At 43.1% G+C, this 15,186-nt stretch overlaps 1 long non-coding RNA gene across 1 annotated transcript; it reads left to right on the top strand.

Moving 5' to 3' along the window:
* Positions 1-394: 394 nt before the first annotated feature.
* Positions 395-14,604, top strand: LOC119186237 (uncharacterized). The gene is made up of 4 exons (XR_012885581.1): positions 395-606; positions 3,207-3,282; positions 11,796-11,880; positions 14,467-14,604. It is a non-coding gene; the product is annotated as an uncharacterized LOC119186237 (long non-coding RNA).
* The last annotated feature ends 582 nt before the right edge of the window (positions 14,605-15,186 follow it).

Here is a 15,186-nt window from a genome sequence, read left to right as displayed (position 1 = left end):
AAATGGCTCGTTAAATTTTCGTTTTATGGAGAATGCCACAGCTTAACAGATTTAACAACAATAGGAACGCCCGGTCGGGAACCGTACGCTAGGAACAACCCAATAAAAATCTGCAGTAAAGAAAAAAAAATTGAATGAAATCACCGCGTTAAATACCCATTCTCTAATAAAAATTCACACATTATCTAATAAAATTAAGTAGAACTTATAGAAGGGAAGTAGATACTCCTTCCGCATCAACCATTTCTGCTTTAAATGAAACTGTTAACCAAATGCTTGCCGACGTTCACACTTCTTGTGGGTCTAAAAGTGGTTTTCCTGGTCAATGGCATGTGATTTTTTATATAAAATCCCAGCTTCATTATACTACCATCTTCAACTACGCAGACCTCACGTAAGTGGCAAAGCCAATCGGACGCACGCTCAAGCTAGCTGATTTTCCATTTGACAGTATAAAAGGACACCCGTTAGGCCGTTAGAAGCCGTTCAACAATCTTAGAAAAAGAGAGCCACATTTCATACCAGCACTTTGTTAAACTCTCCTGCTTACCAGGATATCCATTTGTTGACCACGCTTCCGACAGAGGATTTGAAGTGTAAGACAAGGTGAGGTGCTTTCCCGGCAATGTGTGGTCTAGAAACCAGTCAACAATGTTTATATAGAATATTACAGGAGTTTGAATGTAGTGTATGTCTTATATCGCTGCGATCTATTGAGAGTTTAGAATTACGTAAAACTTGTTCGAAAACTAGAGACAGCAGTGTCATTTTTTAGAGTGGGAGTTTTGGCTGATATTTGTAACTATGAAGGTTTAAATGCACTCACGATAAACTCAGGGGGATAGAATTGTGTAATGCCGATATAGTGATTGGAGGTTCAACTGATGCAGATTTTGTTGTTCTTCTCGCACGCTTGCCTATGCCATGGGAATATATATGTAGAAATGGGTATCGCATTTTCGACAGCTGATAAAAAAAATGTGTACTCATTGTTTATAGCACCGAAGTGCAACAAGTTTTCATATACGTCTGCAGCTTTGTGAAAGATTTCAAAATTCAATTTGCACGCTGTGCATGTTTCGATAATGCTACATCAACTATAATGTTCTCAGGAGGTGACAGTACGATCAAGTTGGTAGTTGTGCCATAAAGCAGCTGCTTGTTGCAACAGCTCAAGAGTCATTCGCTGCATCTGCTTATTGCTGTCACGACCCTCCGCGAGAAACATCGCAAAGACTGTCCTATCAAAACTGCCAAAGCTGCCCTATCCGAAGGAAACAGTGTCCGAGAAAGGTGTATGAGTGTATTTGAACTCGCCGCGCTAGACGTGTGATTCGGTTATAGCAAAAATTTGACTCACTGGATCGGCAGACTCAAATTGTCTTGCGCCGAAAAAACCTCCTTCGTTCTGATCATGTTTTCTATTCTCCTTAGCTTATGCGACCGAGCATGACACATGGCTGACAAGTGGAATTCTCGCACGTCCTATGCTGACTATTCTTTCAGGGGCGAAGCTCCTTAGGGCGTGGGCTGTGCGTCCCCTGTAGCCTGTATGTAGCCACCTCTAGTTTAGTTCTTGCAGTGTTCACTAGATGGCGGTAGCGTCCCCTGTATGTAGCCACCTCTAGTTTAGTTCTTGCAGTGTTCACTAGATGGCGGTACCGTCTCCTGAATGTAGCCACCTCTCGTTTAGTTCTTGTAGTGTTTACTAGATGGTGGTACTTGTAGCTGATGATGAAAAGATGCAAGATGCTATAAACTAGAAAGCGGTACTTGTAGTTGATGAAAGACGCGAGATCTTATAAAATAGGAATGATGTCACATATGGCGCGTGTCATTGGTTGAAGGCAATCGTTCGATTTAGTGCGGCGACGTACGCTAGGGGGAGCGATGTAATAAAATCTAGTGGGCTAAATGTACAGAGGATTCATGGTTTACCAGGTTTACCTCCAGAGCTTCGCCCACTCATCATCATTCACTTCGTGAATATGGCGGAATTTTTGTTTGTTTGTCACCCTTCTCTCCTTCGACCATTTCAGATACTTCTGATCTTCCATGCGCAACAATGAAGTAGCGTAACGAATGCACACCTGAAGTAGGGGTTAGTTAGATGCAATTTGCGCAAGTATAGGAAAAAGGGCTCAAAGACAGATCCGCTAATTCCCTTCAGAAGGTAGGGTAACACAATAAACTGAGGTTTGTCAACTGCACATGAACGGCTGTTTATTTCATACCCATTCCATGTGGAGAAGTGTATATAGAACGGATGGTTACAATGACTTGGCGAGCATAAGCATAATCCGGAAAAAAGTGCTTTGTGCTGCCATTCGGCGGCACACCACAGGAAATCTGAAGACAGTGCCTGTTATACTCTTTACACTCAAGACACTGTTATATGCAAGCACAAGGATACTCTACCGAGAGAAGGAGTAGAGCTTTCAACGTAAAAATGAGAACAAACTCTAATGCACCCGCCAGCCGTCTATCATCCTCAACCACAGCTAAATACCCCTTGTAGACCTACAGTACTCAGCAATGGGGTTTACACGGGCATGACCAGTTCCGTCGTTTGAAGTTTAAAATTTTTCTTGCATCATGTTTTTCGCTGTTAAGTGTACGCAGGCACGCATGGTACCCTTATAAACGCGTCTACTGCATAACAATTTTCTGCTCGTAGTCAGTGCTACATATTGCCATTTATGTGCTTTAGCATAGTTATCTCATTCTGTTCGTGCTGTAACTTATTGTATGAGTACCAACTTGCACAGTTCACCGAACTCCTAAACATCACTTGTCGGTTAGAAGCAATCGCACTGTTTCTACGTTTAAGTTCGACAATACGTGTAATCGTAGCTTTGCCTTGAAAATGGTTGCTTTATTACGATAACGTTTGGACAAGTACTGTACCAATGTTTGATCTAGTTCTGGAATTCAATAATTGCACACCATAACTAAGAACAAAGCACTTGCTAAAACCATGAAGACCTCATTATTTAGGTGTGGGGTGCTTAATATATGTCTCTAAAAAACGTTATTACACAAACATTACTCACTATTTGTATATGACATCGCATTATGCGCTTGTTTATCCCAAAATGTGCCAAGAAACTTGTATACGCCAAAATAGTTAAATCGTTGTATACGCCAAAATAGTTAAATCATCATAAATCAAATAGCTAAATCATCATATATCTAATTTTTTTCAGACGTCACCGTAAGAAGAATGGCCACAACGAAGACGCTGCTTCCGATTCTCATTATTTTTGCCGTATTGGCATTGAAGTAAGTGTATGGTCGCCGCCGTGATTTTTTTGCGTTGCTATCGTACAACCTCAAGACGGTTCTTAATTTTCCTGTGTTTTCACCAAAAGCACCTTATCTCGCAAACAGTTCAGGGTATCTTGTTAGAGCAAAGGCGTCTTTCACAAAACAATCAGGGTACCAAGTCTGGTCCACGTGAGCTTACGCAAGTAATTGGTGTGTAAACATTTTTAAAACGTGACACAAGATAAAAGTCCCACTTTTTAGCCACTGAAATACTGCACGCACCTTTCGTATTGGTAAGAAACACTATCAGATTTCCTATCGTTTTGTCACCATTCCTAGAGTGCAAAGCATTTTTTGTTACAAAGGAAAGCCATTTTGAGCGCAGTCAACTGCATATCCATTCAGCTATCGAGGTTAAAACGTACTCCTATACGTCATATTGTCACTGCATTCATCAGTCCACCCCGTTTCGTTCTAGTGCATTAAGGTAGATCCATCTGTTTGGTATATACAACGAAGTCGGTAACCATTGTCATATTTAAGCTTCACTAACACTTAAAACGATCCCCCGATGAAAACATCAATAGATGTCTGTCATGTACAGTTGAATTCAAAAGATTACGACCATCACAGTGAGTTTTGAATAACCAATTTACATGTGTGTAATATAATGTCAGAGCACCAGTTTATTCTAACCCTTCGTCTTCATCTTCTTTCTCCCCATTCACCTGTGAACTGTCTCACGTTTCCCCCTCCCCTGAGAGAGCGTAAACATATTGGGACAATAATAGCGGCGAAGTTTTTTGGCATGTCAGCAGCTCTGCTTAATGTTGCTGCACATCGATTGATATGATAGTTCACAGGAGACACTATACGAAACAGTGTGTAAGGTTCTTTCATCACTGAACTGACCGTTCCTTTGTTCGGGCGCCAAAGTGTTTCGTAGAGCACCAGTTCACCAGGTTAAAGACTTTGTGGTAGGAATTTGTTATCGTACATGATCCTATTCTTCTCATTGTAGGCAAGCATGTTCTCGACTTCACTTTTTCGTACTTCTCGTACACTCTCCATTGGTTCTTCTGAAATTATGAACGTATTCCATACATAAGCTATCATGGTGGATAACGTGTTACTTAATGTGTGGTTCTGTTGTATTTCTCGACGACATCCAAAAGTTGTTGGACACAAGACGTCAGCGGCTTTTTCATTATTTTTCGCTTTAGCCGGGTTACAATAGTCTGAATCGTACGTTGGCTCAGGTCATTACACCGAGAGTTCTGGCAGAACGTGAACAATTGGCGGACATCATTGCGTTTTAGGAACGTTTGAGCTTTCCGGCAGTCAAAGCTGACCCATATTCTGATTAGAACGTTTTAGGCTTCCCTGCACGGAAGATAGTGGTGAGGCGCGAAATGAATGTACCACCTCTTTAATTTTTGTGAGGAAACGCTTAGACGTAGCGCGTAGCATGGTTGATTGCCAATTTACAAAACTTCTTCGTAGAGCCGTATCTAGAAAAGCCACCTATCAGTGTCCATTGCTAAAAGATTGAAGAGTTCTTCTGTAGGTGGTAGCGACTCGAGTGGTTCAAATCTTTTGGCTTTACACTACTTGCAACGCTCACATATCTCACAGTGGCGGACGTAGAATGGAACATCTGCGGTGATTTCCGGCCAGTAGTATATAGTGTGGTAACACCAAGTGCAGAGTTTTCCTTACTCGTACATGTCCTGAATGACAATGCGCTTTCTGCAGAAGGCCCCGTTGAAGCTGGTGAGTAACGTACACTTTGCGAATTCCTTTACGTGTCACAAAAGTGACCCCATTTACCGCTGTTTACTTGCAACAAAGGGGGTCATCCTGGCTACTTCGAAGTTCTGGTACCAAAAAGAACTCATACACAGGGCGCCGAGAAAAAGTGTCCACTTTGGTGTTTTCACTGCTTTATTTTATGTGGAATGGTGACTTCATACACAGACAGCTTCAGAAACCATTTTTTTATGTTTAAGCCTTTGTGAGACAGCATCATCGGTGACAAAAGTGAATGGTCTTCCAAGGAGATAGCCATGCCACTTCTCAACAGCGTCGACTACAGCGAGGCTTTAGAGCTCCGCGATGGCATAACTTCACACTTGTGTGAGTAGTTTACACGGATATGATAAGCAAATGGTGCTCTTTACGATCATAATCTCTCTCTTTCAGGACTTCACTGGTGCCTACGTTAGAATCCTTGCAATAAAGAATGCATGATTTCTCGCAAAATAATATTCGTAAAAATGGCTCGTTTGTCAGACAGTATTTACGTTTTGAAAAGCTTGTTCACATGAAAAATCCCCTTTCTACGAAGTGTCCTTCTTCAATAGACGTGTAAGTGAGAAAACAATGTCACTGAAATGCGGTATAAACTGGCAGTAAACGTTGGTGATGTCTAGAAAACTCTGCAGTTCTTTCAAAGTTTTTTGTCTTGGCAGTCTAAATACAGCTTCTCTATTGCTGCGTTAAGGCGATACTGTACCGTGAGACGTTCTGTGACGCAGATATTGAATATTATCCTGGGCAATGTTGCACTTCTTCAGTGTAAGTTTTGTAGTCTCCGTTTTAAAGCAGGCAATAGAGCTTGGAGGTGCTTCAGGGGCTCAGAAAACGTGTCAGAAAAGACTTCAATATTATCAGAGTAATTAACGACACTCCTCAAGTTATGTTTCCTGATCACTGATTTCACAGCACTTTCAAATGTAGCAGGAGCATTTTACAAACCAAAAGGCAGAAAAAACCACTCGTAATAGCCATTCGGCGTGATGAAAGTTGTTCTTGAAATGTCCTCTGGGTTCATTTCGACATGCCGATAGCCCGAGGTCTAATGTCGAAAGATATTCCGATTTTCTGAGGTAGTCCAGCATATCGTCTATACGCGGAATAGGTTGGTAGTCGGGTACAGTGACGGCATTAGGCTTTTGAGAATTTATGCACAAACAAATACGTCCTTCACCTTTTCTTCTCTGAAAGAATGATAGGAGCCACGCATGGTGAGAAAGATGGAAAACCTGCAACTTGCTCCAGAAGTAAGACCTCTTCCTGACAATTTTATCTTTGTCTGCTGGGGAGCATCGCATCAACATGGTGTTTTGTTAATAGGGACGTTGTTGCTGAAGACGTGGAGCTGTAGTTAATTCACGATACATCCAAAGTACATCTGAGAATGTCCTCGTAACAGTGAAGCATCTTTTTTAAAGCAGCTTGTTGCAACAGTGGAAACAGTGCGATGTCAACGGGCTGGAGCTAGGTCGTGACGGTGCAGAAGACACACTTGGAAGTACGAAGGAAGTTCTGAAGATGCAAAGCCGTAGTATTCAAGTTTATCGAAAGCTTGAAAAAGGAAGCATTGTGCAGGCCTAGGAAGAATTCAGTCTTCATGCCAGCGAAAACGTTTATGTAGACCACCCACTACACTTTTCCCTTTTCCCAACTATATATGTACGCGGACCAAGTTTTTTATGGTTCAGCTGACTTGTTAGACACTAATGCATGGATGATTGAGCTACTGACTCTTGAATTTTCTTAACATAACGTCACTAATACAGGTAATAGTATACGTTCCGCATCCAAAGTTGCGTTCACCAAGTGTCAATTCGTAAGTTTCAAAACGTATAAACGGAGCTATAGGACACCCTCTTCGTTTTTCTGGTCGTCAGTTAGAGCAGACAATATTTCACGACGTAGTCGCTCATTGTGATAGTGAAAATGATTTGGCAAACCAGCAGATTCACACTGTCGGCACTCGCTGGGTGGAGGGGGGGGGGGGGCACTTCAGTCCGGCAAGGTTCCATCGTCGCACAGAATGAGGCTCCCGTCGCAAATTCTGCCACATCGACGAGCGTTAGTAAGCATCTCTCTGGACAGATTCTTCCGCTTGAAGCGCTGCAGCAAGCCACCTGGCCTGGGGTGAGCATCAGACCTGCGAGGCGCCTTTCGATCTCCTCAGACACACCGCCGATCAAGCCTCATAAAACGTGAGCGTCCTTCAACTGTGGGAGGCGACCATGGTGCGTCTTCTATTAGTAGTAGTGCCTGACGCGTTGTTCTTTTGTGAGTCTGCAGTGCATAAATTGGCGTAACGGGGCCTTGACAGGCGCTGTAAATTATGCTATTTTGCTTGATTTGATGCGTTCCCACGCATCTTTTTAGTCGAAAATCTGTGTGAGGTACCAGTGCAATGCCTTACCTTGAAGGTACTTGCTGATGCAGTCAGTTCGATATCGTTCGGGGGAGTGGATGTTGCCGGCTTTCGTTTCAAAGAGACGCAACCACTTGTTCATAGGGGCGTCGTCTTCAGCTTCGGTGTATTTCGGCAGGCTGATCATCTTCTTTATTCGACTAATCAAACTTTTGAAATAGATACTGTCGAGTTACTGTAACGCTTGAGACATGAAGTCACTCTTAACAGCAGTTTATTAACGACGACAGTCTTTCTTGGGGTACTTTGACGCAAAAATTGTGATGTGTTGGTCGACTTGTTTGTGTGTCACCCGAAACGTTTAAAATTTAGCCACGTCCGCAGCGACCACTAATATCCATCTGGTTTCAGCGTTTATACTTGTGCGTATTCAAAATAAAAAAAAATATTGCGCGTACCTGAGACATAATATCACACGTCAATATCTGTGGCGTGGGTATTTATACTATAAAAGGCATACATAAGTATTTCGTCACTTCGTTTCACCTGACAAGACGTCCCTATGCATGCGACACAAGAATTCAGGACCTTTCGCTCCTGTCCAATTAACTATGCAAATCCGTCGGGATCATTACAACTGACTATACTCTTCAATACTTACTCTAAATATTACATAGCTGCTGAGACGGCTTCAACAAGCACCTTTTGCTCATTTCGACCGGCTGGTGATAAAACTTTGTTTTCAAGTAGCATCAGATTGTGATGATCAGTAGCGTATGCGTATCGGTTCGGCGCATAGCGTTTTCCTTGATGTCATTATTTTTCTTTTCTTTTTCTTTTTCTCCTGTTTTGCTTTCATTGCCTTCATAGTGTATGAGTGTATGAAACACTCACCCCGAACAATCTTTATGCCACTTATTGTTTCAACGATGTCTCCTTGTAACTGCCCACCTGCTTGGACCTAAGGGTCTGCAGTATGTAATGAATAAAATAAAAACTAGTACTCTGTTGACTTGAATTATATATAACGTTATGTTCTATAGATTATAATATTTTAATTGCTATGTTCCTTTCTTTCCTTACAACCCCTTTCACTCTTCTGAATCTCATTAATGTGCCTCATTACGTATAATGTGCCATGAAGAATAATAACTTTATGTTAAACCTACTTCCCACTATATCTCGCCACTACCTATCTTCGTGCATTTGACTCAATGTTTTATTTACATCACACATTTCTTTCTTTTACTCAACTATTTTCCTGCTGGACTTTGTAGGGGTCGGAGCTTCGTCAAGCCGCAGTACTTCGGCTTTCTTTCGCTACCTCCTTATTTCTTAAACAGAAATAAAAAAGAATTGACTAACTGAATTTTAAGGAACCTAGCATTAATTACGCTTAAGGCGGACGTTTCCTGCGCTTTGCAAGACAGTACGGTGGTGGCACCTGCCCGTCACCTTGCATTCTACAGATTATGTCCTCCGAGAGTCCATGCACACGCCCAGCGCTCGCTCTAACGGAGGCCATATTTACGTTTAGACATGAGTTCCAGGTGGCGCTCATGTCTCACGCAGCTCTTGTAGAATACCATTGGCCAATGTTCTCGCACAGAACATCAAATGACGGTTTTGTTTTATTAACTCTTTCGATATGCAAGACTATAGTCTTTCGACGACATTCGTAGTGCAACACGTAGATATTGGGCCAATTTTGTTTAACGCCTCCTCTACATCATCTTCCTTCCGCAGTTACGAACGCGCGATCCTCCTTTCCGCAGTTCACGGCGTTAGACGCCTCGATCATGGCGAGTACACCTGTCAGCATAACGATGACGTATTCATATACACCCTTCACCAGTGATCGTACACAGAGCTAAGACGTGCTTCAGCGCGTCCTCTTGTTCACCAGTGACATGGCTCGATTGGTGCGAAGCGCGCCATTTAAAGGGCGTCGCCCCGCTCGTTGCAATGTGGGTGCGGCTGCCACATCAAGCAGCATTGATGTACCTTACATGAGTGTGAGCTTATGTCTTAGTTAGGCAGTCTTTACGTGATGTGCTTCCACAGTATTGGGGAAGATGCAGATCGCACGAAGGTCAGTTCACTCGACAGCAGCGTAGTGCTAAAACAGATAGAAAAAACAACTGTTTCAATTGGTACACACAAGCTTGTCATTTGTATACCTGTGAATTCATTTTGGGCTTTCTTCTTTGCATTTAAACAGTCTACATTACGTGCCAAGCTGTGAAAATAGTTAGTTCACATCGTGCGCTCTTGCTTGTGCTCTTTTCATGCATCCTTTCAACTTGAGCCACGCGCTAGTTTTAAGCTGTTTGCCCTTCTTTGCGTTTTATTCCAATTCGTTGGCTTCGCAGTCATTTTTTCGCTGTTGCAGCGAAGCTGAGTATTTTCATGCCTGTCAGTTCAATATCACAATATATTGCTCACTTAATTCTGTTTCTTTTTTTTTTCAAACAACGCACCAGCTACAGCAAGGCCATCGCGTCTACACTTGATGACCACTGTCACATGAATTCAGGTCCTTCGACGCACTTGTAACTACACTTGCAACAAATGTTTACTTGTAGTGCATAGCATTATCGCCTCTTTCTTGCAAAAAATATCTGCTGCTACGTTATTTTGAAATGACGAAGTAAACTTTTGCCTAACCGTAATGAAACAATCAACACAAGAGATTGAAGGAGCTATCTTGGTTATTGCGCTGGCGTAGTAGTTGATTTTAGGTAATAGTTCCCTATAAAACGTTGTTTTCGGAGATCACGTACATATCCGTGCATTAAGTTCTAGAATACAAAACTAATATTGTGAGCACAGAAGTGCAAGTCTGGTATCAACACTTTGCGAAGATTAAGTTTCTTTTATGTGTACAATCATCCTCGCTGCTTTTGCGCGAGTCTTTTAGAGCGCTCTGATCACGACATGATGAAACTTACGAATTCTTCATGAAATGTGTTCTTTATGTATATTAATCATGAACTGAGAGTATGATGGAATCGTGGCCCAAATATATTCCTATAAAGCAAGCATTGTTGTGCAGCACCAAAACACATTGTTCCAATCAAGTAAAGTCAAAGCTTTTTTTATCTAGCCCCGGCCAATCAAAGCTTTGAGGGCGGTTCGACAAAGAAGCTGTATATGACGGCGAGAACGATTACCAATTACAACGTCGCTTGAATGGTATTTCCGCATTAGAATCGTACCGAGGCGAAATCGGTACCGAAAATTCGCCGGGAGTGATTTTCCAGAAGTTTGTTCTATTTTGCAGACCAGCCAGGCGTGTTTTCATCATTCACAACCATCTGTCTGGACGCAATGATAGTCATGGCTCATTGTCTTAGGTCATCGAGGTCATTCATGCCCATAAACCTCGTCATAGTCTATGGTCCTTTCATCCGCGAGGTGTTTTGAAATGCGGGTGTGCCAACAAATGGTGGTGACCTTGCAGAACAGCCTCTGTCTTTCAAATTGTAATTCTGCACCGGTGAAATACTTCATAATGTTGTATCTTCATCCCTTACATTCAACCATGGCTGGATTCGTAAAGCGCGTGGTCGTTTCTTTTTATGGCTATACTCTCACTGTGTGTCTCAGTGAGAGTATACGTTTTTCCACGATGCAGCGGCCCTTTCGCAGCGACCCCACAATGGTGCGTGGCGAATCGAAAACAGCTGAACGCTGCAACACTATTGTGGTTAAAGATCGAATACGAGCGGTGTTTGATCGCCGTCAATGGGAGAGTCGTTCGTCCCATGGCGAACACCCGGCGTGCAGGTGACAGTGATGATCCTCTTAGGAGAGCATGCACAAGCGCTTAGCCTATTATACGGATTGATCGTAGTTTTGTGCTTTTTTTTTATGGAAAGGAATTCAGAGCTGAGTGATCTGGAGGCGTAGCTTTTGGCCACGCCTATTTCTGCCCACGAATGCGAAACTGCTGAGGGCTAGAAGTAGAGAGCTAGGCTGTAAAAAGTGCTGCATTGCGTAATAATCAACCTATTTTTCTTTGTCAGGGCTGTTATCAAACTCCGCACCACAAATCATTTAGTTTTCAGACCTGCACAAGGTTTTCTCGTTCTGATGCCAATGGCGTGGGATACCTACACATTTCGTGGATCTTCAGGTGTGGGTGAAGATGTCATCAGTAAAATTACTATCAGTTCAAAAGGTTTTTGATGTAACTGACAGTGTCTGGGAAACATTAAGGTAGGTTATAGAAACTGTGTGACATACACAGGCTTTATCGGGTGCCGTTGACATTTAAAGAGTCGTGTTATGTCTTGTTGTGACTGTTACCTCGGACGGAATTTCATTGCACCACTTCCTCTTGAATTTTCAGTGGTAACTGTAGACCTCAAAACTCACACACCAACGTAACTGTGAGAGAACGAAGCCAAAGTATCTATGAATATTGCCTGAAACAAGTGAGTACCGAAGATAAAGTTTATTCCTCAAGAATTTTTTCGAAAGGCTACCTTTGGCTTATGACTCAAGGAAAAAAGGATATCTCCTAGTACATCATTTTAAATTGCCTACGTAAGACATGTCAAAAGCTATACCAAGAATATTTAACGAAGAGGAACAGTGCAGTGGCTATCTCTACAATATACGGGTGACGCTAAACTGGAGATTGTAATCAAGGATGCTCAAAATCTTCAGCTATTGTCAAAATGCTACACAGATCGTACGCTTAGAATAGCATTCTTCCCTATCACTAGTTGTCTGAAATGCATTTCACGTGCTTGAAGTCTCCAAATTTGCATTCAAATAATACAAATATGGACTATTGCGACTAGTAATATACTGTCACACACATCCGGTGAGGCCCCGCCGATCTAACATCGACGTGCAGCAGACTCGCCGGCTTCAACTTTACGCTTCGGCCTGTGACGTCTGAAAGCCCTTGAAGTGGTACATCTCAAATTCATTTGCAGGTTGGTCGACCCGTGAGGGGTTGCACGTGTGGTGAGGTATGGGCCTGACCGACGCACTCATAGAGTAGACAGAGATTTCATTACACACAGACAAGCATTCAAATAAAACAAGGGCAGTAGGCAAGAGATTGGAAAAATAATAGAGGAAAACACTAATAAGCGATGAAAGAAGAAGAGCTAAAAAACAAACTATGCTCTAAAAGAACACTACGACAGTTACAAGAAAAAAAAAACAACGCGGACTCTTAATAAAATAACAGCATGAAGAAAATCAAAGAGAGATACAAGAAAATAATTAGGGAACAACGATCATGCACGCGCTTTTGAACGTCTACGTGCGTCCCTGCGCATACAACTACACTCATTAAAAAGCTGGCTATAACAAAACAACAATTTAAAAAATCACAATAGAAAGATTCATATGGACCAGGCCAGCTCTTGGTACACGTAGGGTAGTTGACGGGTGCCGCTGAATATCTCGGTGGCTCGGTAGACGACGAGGGTGCCTGGTATTGCAGCCGTCTCAATACGTTGCGCGGGACACTCTATACTCACCGCCTGCGCGAGCCTCGCGTCACCGACGACCACGCCTCTTGCTGGTTGCACGTCAATTGCCCATTCGAAGAAGTCAAAACTTTCTCGGGGCGTACGCGTTCTTCCTCGCCCTCTGGAGGCGATCTCCTTTTCTTCGAACACGTGTTCCCTTCGGTACAGGTGTAAAGAAGACGCGGTGGCGCCGTCGCTGGGTCTTTAGTCACCAGATGTCGCCCTCCCAACACAAAAGCGTCTTTCCTTGGACGATGGGGCGCGTGGGCGAAACGAAAATTGCAGTTCTTTTTGACATATACTGACCACCTATCGCCCCTAAACATGCCTGAAATAATAATACAGGCTTGCTTCACACTCAGCCTTATTATAAAAGGTAGTTTTTTAAGATTAGCATTGAAACCAAATCTTCTTAATGAACCGCAACCAGTACACGCTGCTGAGTCGTCACGGTGGATAAAAGGTTCAATCGAAATAAATGCTGGAAACAACACCGACAGAAACTATTCAGTAAAGCGAGTTTCTCGCTTTGTTGATGTTTTTGTCGCTGCTGGGAGTGCTTTAGAAAACGTGCATAATTTATAACATATCACTGAATTTATTCGCTGCTACCCAAACATTACCAGTTGGAGCAGCGGATGTACCCACTCGCGCACCCATGCTTAACAAGACAAGACCTCAGTTCATCACTCTACGACTCTTACAGGTCGAGGCGTATGCATCGCCTCTAAATTGCAATAAATAAATAGATGGCATGGGTGCGGGGTGCCCGCGTAGTAGCCACCACTAATTTACTCTCCAACAGATGCTGTAGCAATGCTCTTCGTTGCGCGAGAGCAGCGAGTCTCCCTCTACGTAGGCGGGCTGAAACCGTCTTCTCACAAGCCGCGACAAAGGAGACCAGCTTAGGGCCATCTAGAGGGCCCACGACATAGGCGTGGAGCTTAAACTCTCCGTCCGCAGTGGGAGTGGCTCACCAGTGTCAAACCCTAAGGGGGGTGGAGCACCACCTCCAGATACTAATAAAGTTCTTTGCCTGCCTGCCTGCCTGCCTGCCTGCCTGCCTGCTGCTACCCCCCACAGTGGGGTAATGGCTAGGGCACTCGTCTGCTGACCCGCAGGTTGCCGAATCAAATCCTCGCCACGCTAGCCGCATTTTTCGATGGATGCGGCGGATCGATGGATCCAGTGGTGTGCACAATGCGCACACAGCCACGTGTAGAAAACTCCCAGAGGCTACTCCCCTTGGCTACTCATTGACCTCGCTAAGGCGTATTCACCACGCGTTTTAAAGATGCGCTGTCTGCTGGCTTGCAGCCTTTATGTTTCGTGCCTGGAGTTAGTAGGCTGGTGGTGAGGGATGTTATCGGTGATTCACAGTTCAAGTACGATTGGCTTAAACTTTTGAAATGTATTCTAATTTTTGAAATATTTTATTTTCCGTGGTGGATTCAGTCTGTTCAAGTGCACGCGGTTTTTTCAATTCAATGCGAGGTAACTAACAAAATTATTCTGTTGGATGCTTTTCAGAGTTGCAACGTCATCTGTCCACCACCTTGCGCGTGCCCGAGCCTTTTCTATCAATGGCTCGGATACCGGGGATGTACAATTGGGGACTGAAAATTTTGAAAAAAAAATGCTAGAGTGTAATAAACTCTCACAAACAAAGTTCATGCTTTGATTTACGTCTGCTCAGCAGTATATCTGCATGAAATGTTGCACCATTGGTCAAGTTTTCAGGGCAGGCCAAATGATTTCTTCAAATGGTTAGCGTCATCTGTTTGTAATAAGCTTTATCTTATTACTTCTGAAAGCCACAAGACATCTGAGAATTTGCCGACAAAAACAAATTCAATCGAAGTGACACTGTTCATGATAACGTATCTAAAAATTGCAGAAGTTGCGAATAAAGTGGCAGGATTGAAACGCAAGTCAATGCCTAGTTGACACGCCGATAAGGCAGTTTATTGGTGTGTTGAAGTTGCACAATTAATACGCTAAACTTCACTTCAGTACAAGTTGTGATGTGTTCAATCCGTTTCAATGTCGCTGTGTGAAACATACAATCCTGGTCATGTTCCCGATTGTTTGGTGCTTAAACTTCTACACTGTGTCGCCATCAACAGGCATCTGGTGGTGCTTATCATTGGAGGTAGTGTTACCTCGATGAAATTGTCATACCACTCAGGTAGAAAGAAAAATGAGAAGAGAAATGTAGTGCACTACGTCGGTTATCATCAGTGGGCTGAA

The sequence above is a fragment of the Rhipicephalus microplus genome, chromosome 8 (assembly GCF_043290135.1).
Source record: "Rhipicephalus microplus isolate Deutch F79 chromosome 8, USDA_Rmic, whole genome shotgun sequence".
Lineage (NCBI taxonomy): Eukaryota > Metazoa > Arthropoda > Arachnida > Ixodida > Ixodidae > Rhipicephalus > Rhipicephalus microplus.
The sequence above is the reverse complement of the archived record's forward strand: the minus strand, read 5'-3'. Positions and strand labels throughout refer to the sequence as shown.